Here is a 6,129-nt window from a genome sequence, read left to right on the forward strand (position 1 = left end):
TAGCCCACACGATTTGGGGTTAGAATCATCAATTGAAATTGACTGTGAGGACAAAGAATCTGAGTTAGATCTTAGTGTAAATGTGGGGCAAACCATTCAGGGCCCAATGGTATCCTAGATGACAATATATCCAAGGGAGCAGAAGACACAAGTAGCGATCCATCTAGTGACTCTTCACTAGAGATTGGCCATAATCAGAAACTAGATAAGAAGAGTAAGAGATATAAGAAGCAACGATATCGAGAAAATGTGCGTTCTAGAATAAATGAAAAGAAAGCATCCAAAGAACAGGTAGAGCTTAAAAATATCCAAGCAAGAGTTGAGGCTCAAGAAAGACAACAACGTCTTAGATGCCAATGAGAAGCTAATCTCGGAATCACGAAAGTGTTTTTTGAAGACGATGATGATGATTCATTGGAATCTGAGCCATCTCTAGGATATCGAATTGAACTAAATACCCTTTATAAGAGAGTACTATATAACAAATTATTGGATATAGGAGCTCAATATAATTTGTTATCCTGTGGAGTTTGGTGTCAGCTAGGAAAACCACCCCTATCCACAAGCACCATGCAAGTCAAGGGTGTCAATAAGAAGAAGACCATTGTTTTTGGAATGCTACACACTCCTGTTATTTATGAAAATGGAACCGTGGCTCAAAGCTTTTTGGTTATGCCTGTTGGTACTATGGAGGGTAATATAAACTTGGGGCGCAAATAGATGTCTGCAGTCAAATGTAATATTAATTAGGAGACCGGGAGTATCACGACGCAGAAACCAACTCATGGCCCTATGGATCAAGAAATAACACCTAAAATCTCACCTCTTCATAACACCAAAAACAACAAAATATTGCCAATCCAAAAAGTCACAACATCCTTGCTAGTAGCACAACCCTCTAAAGCTTCAGCTTCCATGGCTACGACAAAAAGTGCTACATCAAAGGCTCCACAAGATCTAACTAAGGGTACATATCAATGGGTCCCCAAGGTATCGTTATCGGACCCCCCTATGGTTCAATTTAATTCACAAAGGAAACCTCAAAGGAAGGCGTCCACTTAGGTTAAGAAGGTGGAAACCAAATCATGTTGGATTCCCAAAAAACTATTAGAAGCCCAAGGCTACTATGATGGAAATGATCAAATTTGGGTACCTAAACGTAAATCGTGTCCTTCCCTATCCATTACAAAACCATGTGTGTCAAACCTTGTGATTCCAAAGCCGATGGAAGACCATGGGAAGGGAAAGATCCGAGAATGCTACACACCTATTCCAGAGCTAGTTTGGGTTCCAAGGGAAAACCAATCTATTTGGCTTAGCTCAAGAAAGGGGGAGCTCCATGAAGCTTCTATCTCTTCATGTAATGCATCCATAAAGGTACAAGTTCTACACAACGTCCACCTACCATACAAAGCCTCCATGAAGCTACAAAAGATTTGACACCTCCCATTGTTCAATTATTACCTAATGCACTACTTCAAGTTTGTTCATGGGGGAGTACCTTACCATCCTTGCAACTCGATGAGGCACCCCAGGTAATAGAGAACTGCAATAGTTGGTCATTATTTAACTGCAGGTACATAAAAATTTGTTTTGAAAAAAGGGGTTTTTCATACTTGATATTCACCGCTTTTTACTGCTGATAACGGCACTTCAACAAAAATCTAGATTGTGTTTTTGGGGGGCATAATCAGTCGTATAGCCTGATGAAATTAAAAACATCGTGTGGTGGGCCGTGACAAAATATGACACTTCTGAGGAGCAATGTTCCTTATTTTTTAAAACATGTATAATCCATCATATGGGTTGGATAAGTCTATATAGTAAGGGCTGCATGGCCGCTACTGCTTACTGTGGTGCAATAATATACATGGATTGGGGGTTAGCCAATTGGCTTGTGGCATACTAACTATACCTTTTTGAAAACACACACTTTATTTTTTACACTTGGCCTCGGATTCTTAAAGCTCTTTAAGATAAAAGATCAAAGTAAAGTCATTTGTCAAATTTGAGGGCTGGAGTTTCTTTATGGCCTTCAAAAGAAAAGCAGATTCACACTTTAAATGACACATGGATGCCTCCAGTGATCATCTCTCTCTCTCTCTCTCTCTCTCTCTCTCTCTCTCTCTCTCTCTTGAATGCACGCATGCCCACACATCGATGCCCCATGAGAGGGTGTAATAGATTTTCGATGGGTGTGTCTCTCCCCGAGGGGAATCACCATGGAAAACTTACTGCACCACGTAAGTGCAAGGGAGGGGTTTTTTTTTACAAGTTACATAAGCGTATAAGTTAGGGGCAGGCCCCCGATAATTTATCTGCCAAGCTTAAAAATAAGGGAGGGGGTATCATATTTATTGGTTGGGGGGAAGGGAAGTGAGAAAAGGGAAAAATGAGAGGAAGGTTTTGTGTTTCAAAATCATGGATTCCCAAAAGAGTCTGCCCTTGAACTTTTGAGTCAATAGCTACAAAGATCCATGCAAGAATTAACACTTCTTTGTATCAATTCCTTGTTTTGTGATTATAGTTCATTTCTTGAGGGATGAAAGCTATAAAGATTTTGTATAGATGCAAATTTACACAAAGAACCTAGCACAACTATATGACAATGTTTTTTGAGTAATTTAGATGGGGCATAATTGGATGAGTAGCAAGAGTGCAAGCTGAACAGGTACATAGTTTCAAAGTCAAACTAAGACACATTGAGGGTACATCTAGTTATCAACATAAGTGGTTCCTTAGTACATTGCCTATCACTATGCTACATGCTCTTTGACTATTTTTACTCAGTTAGATGATATGAGACCTAAATTCTATATGTAAGATAGGGGTATGATAATTTTCTGCATTGATTGCCGTATAAGCGTAGAAAGGGGGGTTGTATGCCCTAATATGAGTCGTATATGAGGGTGTTATCAAAGTTGTCCACTCGCACGTGGCGTCCCGTTTTATATATAGAGTGAATCCCCCGGGGTCTCTCCTCTATTTGCATAGCATGTCCTCAGGGTGGTGAGAGAGTGATCATGCTCTTCCATTTTGGGGCTATTTGAGATTCCCAATGTTTGCAATAAAATAAGGTTTAGTGTATTTTTACCACTAAAATTGCAATTTTTTGGCTAGATTCCAAGCTTGCCTATTGATGAAATTTTGCAATTTTTTATATAAATACCATCAATTCTTTCAATTTTGACCTAAAATCCAAAAGGGTGTAATTGTGCCTTTATTTACTTTAAATTTTCTTTGATTTTTTTTTGTGAGCAAGCCCTATTCAAGAGCTCTCTCTCTCTCTCTCTCTACGTGTCTCGTATTAGGTGTACATAGTGCCAATTTGACTCCAGCGTCATCCAACTCTAGCACTTTGCACAAAGCTACAATGTGCAATATGCACATTCTCAAGGCTAGACAGACAATTATACATGGAGGTGCCAAGTGTCAGATATTAGCTCAAATTATACAATGCATGAAAGCTTTAAAAATTTGGCATGCTTTGATCTCAAGTATAAACTTCAAGGCTAAGTGTGTATTTGGTAGAAAGGAAAAGGGAGTTCTTTATGGCCTTCAAAATGCAAAGTAGAGCCACCAATGTTTGGGAAAATTGTGTTGATGCTTAGCCTTAAGCCAATTGAAAAATAAAAACCACCAATTGAAAGGAGAGGGAGAAGGAAAAAATTCAATTGAAAATTTTGAGAAAATATAGTTAAATTAAAAAAATCGATTATTTTAAAAATTTCCTCTAAATCTATCCCAAAGGGGACTTTGTATGTTTGTAAAATTGATTTTCTCAAACTCTAAGAGCCACCCTTCACAAAAAAGATCTGGTTTGGGTTGATTGTGACTATGTGCATGTGCAAGTAGAGGGCTTGTGTCAGCTTGTGCTCCTTCGCTATAGTCTTGTGTAGATTTGTGGGCGCTGATACTGGGGTTGAGGGCTTGGGGTAGCTTCTGAGGGGTTCTCAATCTTGCACCGTCGCCACTCGCTACACTTTGATCAAGTCCTTGTTCATTTGGTTTATTATATTTCCACACCTTAGCGTACTTACTTGGATCTATACAAGCACTTATTATCCTCATCTTTGGCACGCTCATTATATCAGTTCTAAGCGTAGATTTTTGTTATCTACCAAGCAATTAGGTCTCCCCAATCTCAGGAAAAAAATTTCTTTCAAAACATATTATGTGCATAAGTGAAGGGTGAGTTTAGGAAATGAAAAGACAGATGAAGGTAGAAAGTCAAAAGACGAATGAAGGTGGAAATCCAAAAGACAAATGAAGATGGAAAGTCAAAAGACTTTTTTTGTCCACATAAATAGGTGTTTTTCTACTCTTTCATTTTTCCTTGAGCGTTTTCTTCTTAGTTCTCTTCAACGTTTTCCTTGGTCTCTCTCTCTCTCTCTCTCTCTCTCTCTCTCTCTCTCTCTCATGTGTGCAATGTTGTATTCATACTTCTTAGGAAATGTTGCATATCAATGTGCTTTGTCATTGCCTGTCGTTACGTGCTATAGATTAACGCATCGTTTTTCTTATTTTTGAGTGGAATCTTTGAATAAGGAGCACCTTTTATTTTTTTTTAAAGTCATTAGGAATACCTTTTAATTTTTTATAATAAGGGTGCTGATTACAATTTTTCTTTTATAATAAGGGAGTTGATTATAGTTTTTATTTCTTTCCCTCCTTAGGGAGTGCTAAGCACCTTAGTAGTGGCTTGCAAGCCTCTCCAATCTTAATTCCTCACCTTAAGAGTGTTCTCCCTCAACGGATTTAGAGTTCTTAGATACAACCCATGGAGGAAAAAATCACTAAATTCTCAGCTGCTTGTGGCAGGGAAACTGTCATCGAATGATGTGCCGATGGATGATGGCGATGGGCCAAATTCACCCCATAGCTGCATAAATTTGCGGCGTGTGTATGACAGCAGTAAGATGGGTGAAACTTTGACAAGGGGTCTGAACAAGAGAGATGATAAAGCTTTGGTGACGGAGAAGGCCTTTTATGATAAAACCAACGATAAAGAAAAAGAGATCACCTTAATGTCTATAGCTAAGGAAATTAACTTCTAGGTGAAGACCCTCAAAGTAGGCATACCTCAAGGTACAATTTTTTACAAATGGGAACCAAGAGTCAGTCGCTAATTCATCTTCAAGGACAAGCATCTCGTCTGCAAGTGTATTGAAGGGTATTAGGTCTAGAGAAACTGCTGAAATCACATCAATGATACATAAATAGCTTGAAAAAGGCTTGAGCGGTAACAAAAGAACAAGCACACATGCCAAAAATAGCCAGATATCCAAGGAAGGGTTGGCAGATCAAGCCGGCTTATAATGCCTTTAAAAAATCTCTTTTGCAACAGGTGGAGGCTGCGGAGGCTATCAGAGTTGCAATTCCGCCAGCTCTTATCAAGAAGCAACTTGCCATGCAAGCAAAGCTTATGCTTGTGTTTGGCTTTAGTGGGAGATTCCCAAATAGGTATGAGATGATACAATGGATTCATGGTCCTCAAATCTTGGCCCTGGTGGAGAAATTGAAAGTAATACTTACCTTGCCAAGGGATTTTTCTTGGTAAGGTTCAAGGAGGTTTTGATGTCACAAAGATCCTTGATAAAGGCCCCTTGATATTTAACAAGACAACTGTTTGTGTGGTACCTTGGGAGCCTGTATTTGAGTCGGCAGAGTCTCTCCAGGGGATTCATCCTGTCTAGGTTGAGTTTGTGGGTTTTCCGAGTTGGCTCTAGGATAACATCATGATGCTTGCCAATCAACTGGGAACTCCTTTGTTTGTTTCTCACAAGAGGGGTCTTGGAAAGACCTCCAACTGGGTTTGTATAGGATGAATTGTTTCTATCACACCACCAAAGAGCATGGTGATCAATGTTGGAGCTGGGCTCATCACAAATCCTCTCAATTTCAGAACCTACTTTGGGGCATGCTTCGACTGTAACAAATTTGGCCACTTTTCTAAGGATTGTAATTTGTCCCAGGAGGGCTAAAAAAAGTGCCAATCTAAAGTGCAGGATTTCACCATTGGGAAAGGCAATCAAGTCCTTGGTGGGGCAACAACTATGGATGAGAGTGGGAATCAAATAATGAATGATAAAGAGACAAGAGTAGGGGAGGAAAAGGAGGCTATTATAT

The sequence above is a fragment of the Adiantum capillus-veneris genome, chromosome 15, assembly GCF_014529385.1.
Source record: "Adiantum capillus-veneris isolate H3 chromosome 15, ASM1452938v2, whole genome shotgun sequence".
NCBI classification, from domain to species: Eukaryota; Viridiplantae; Streptophyta; class Polypodiopsida; order Polypodiales; family Pteridaceae; genus Adiantum; species Adiantum capillus-veneris.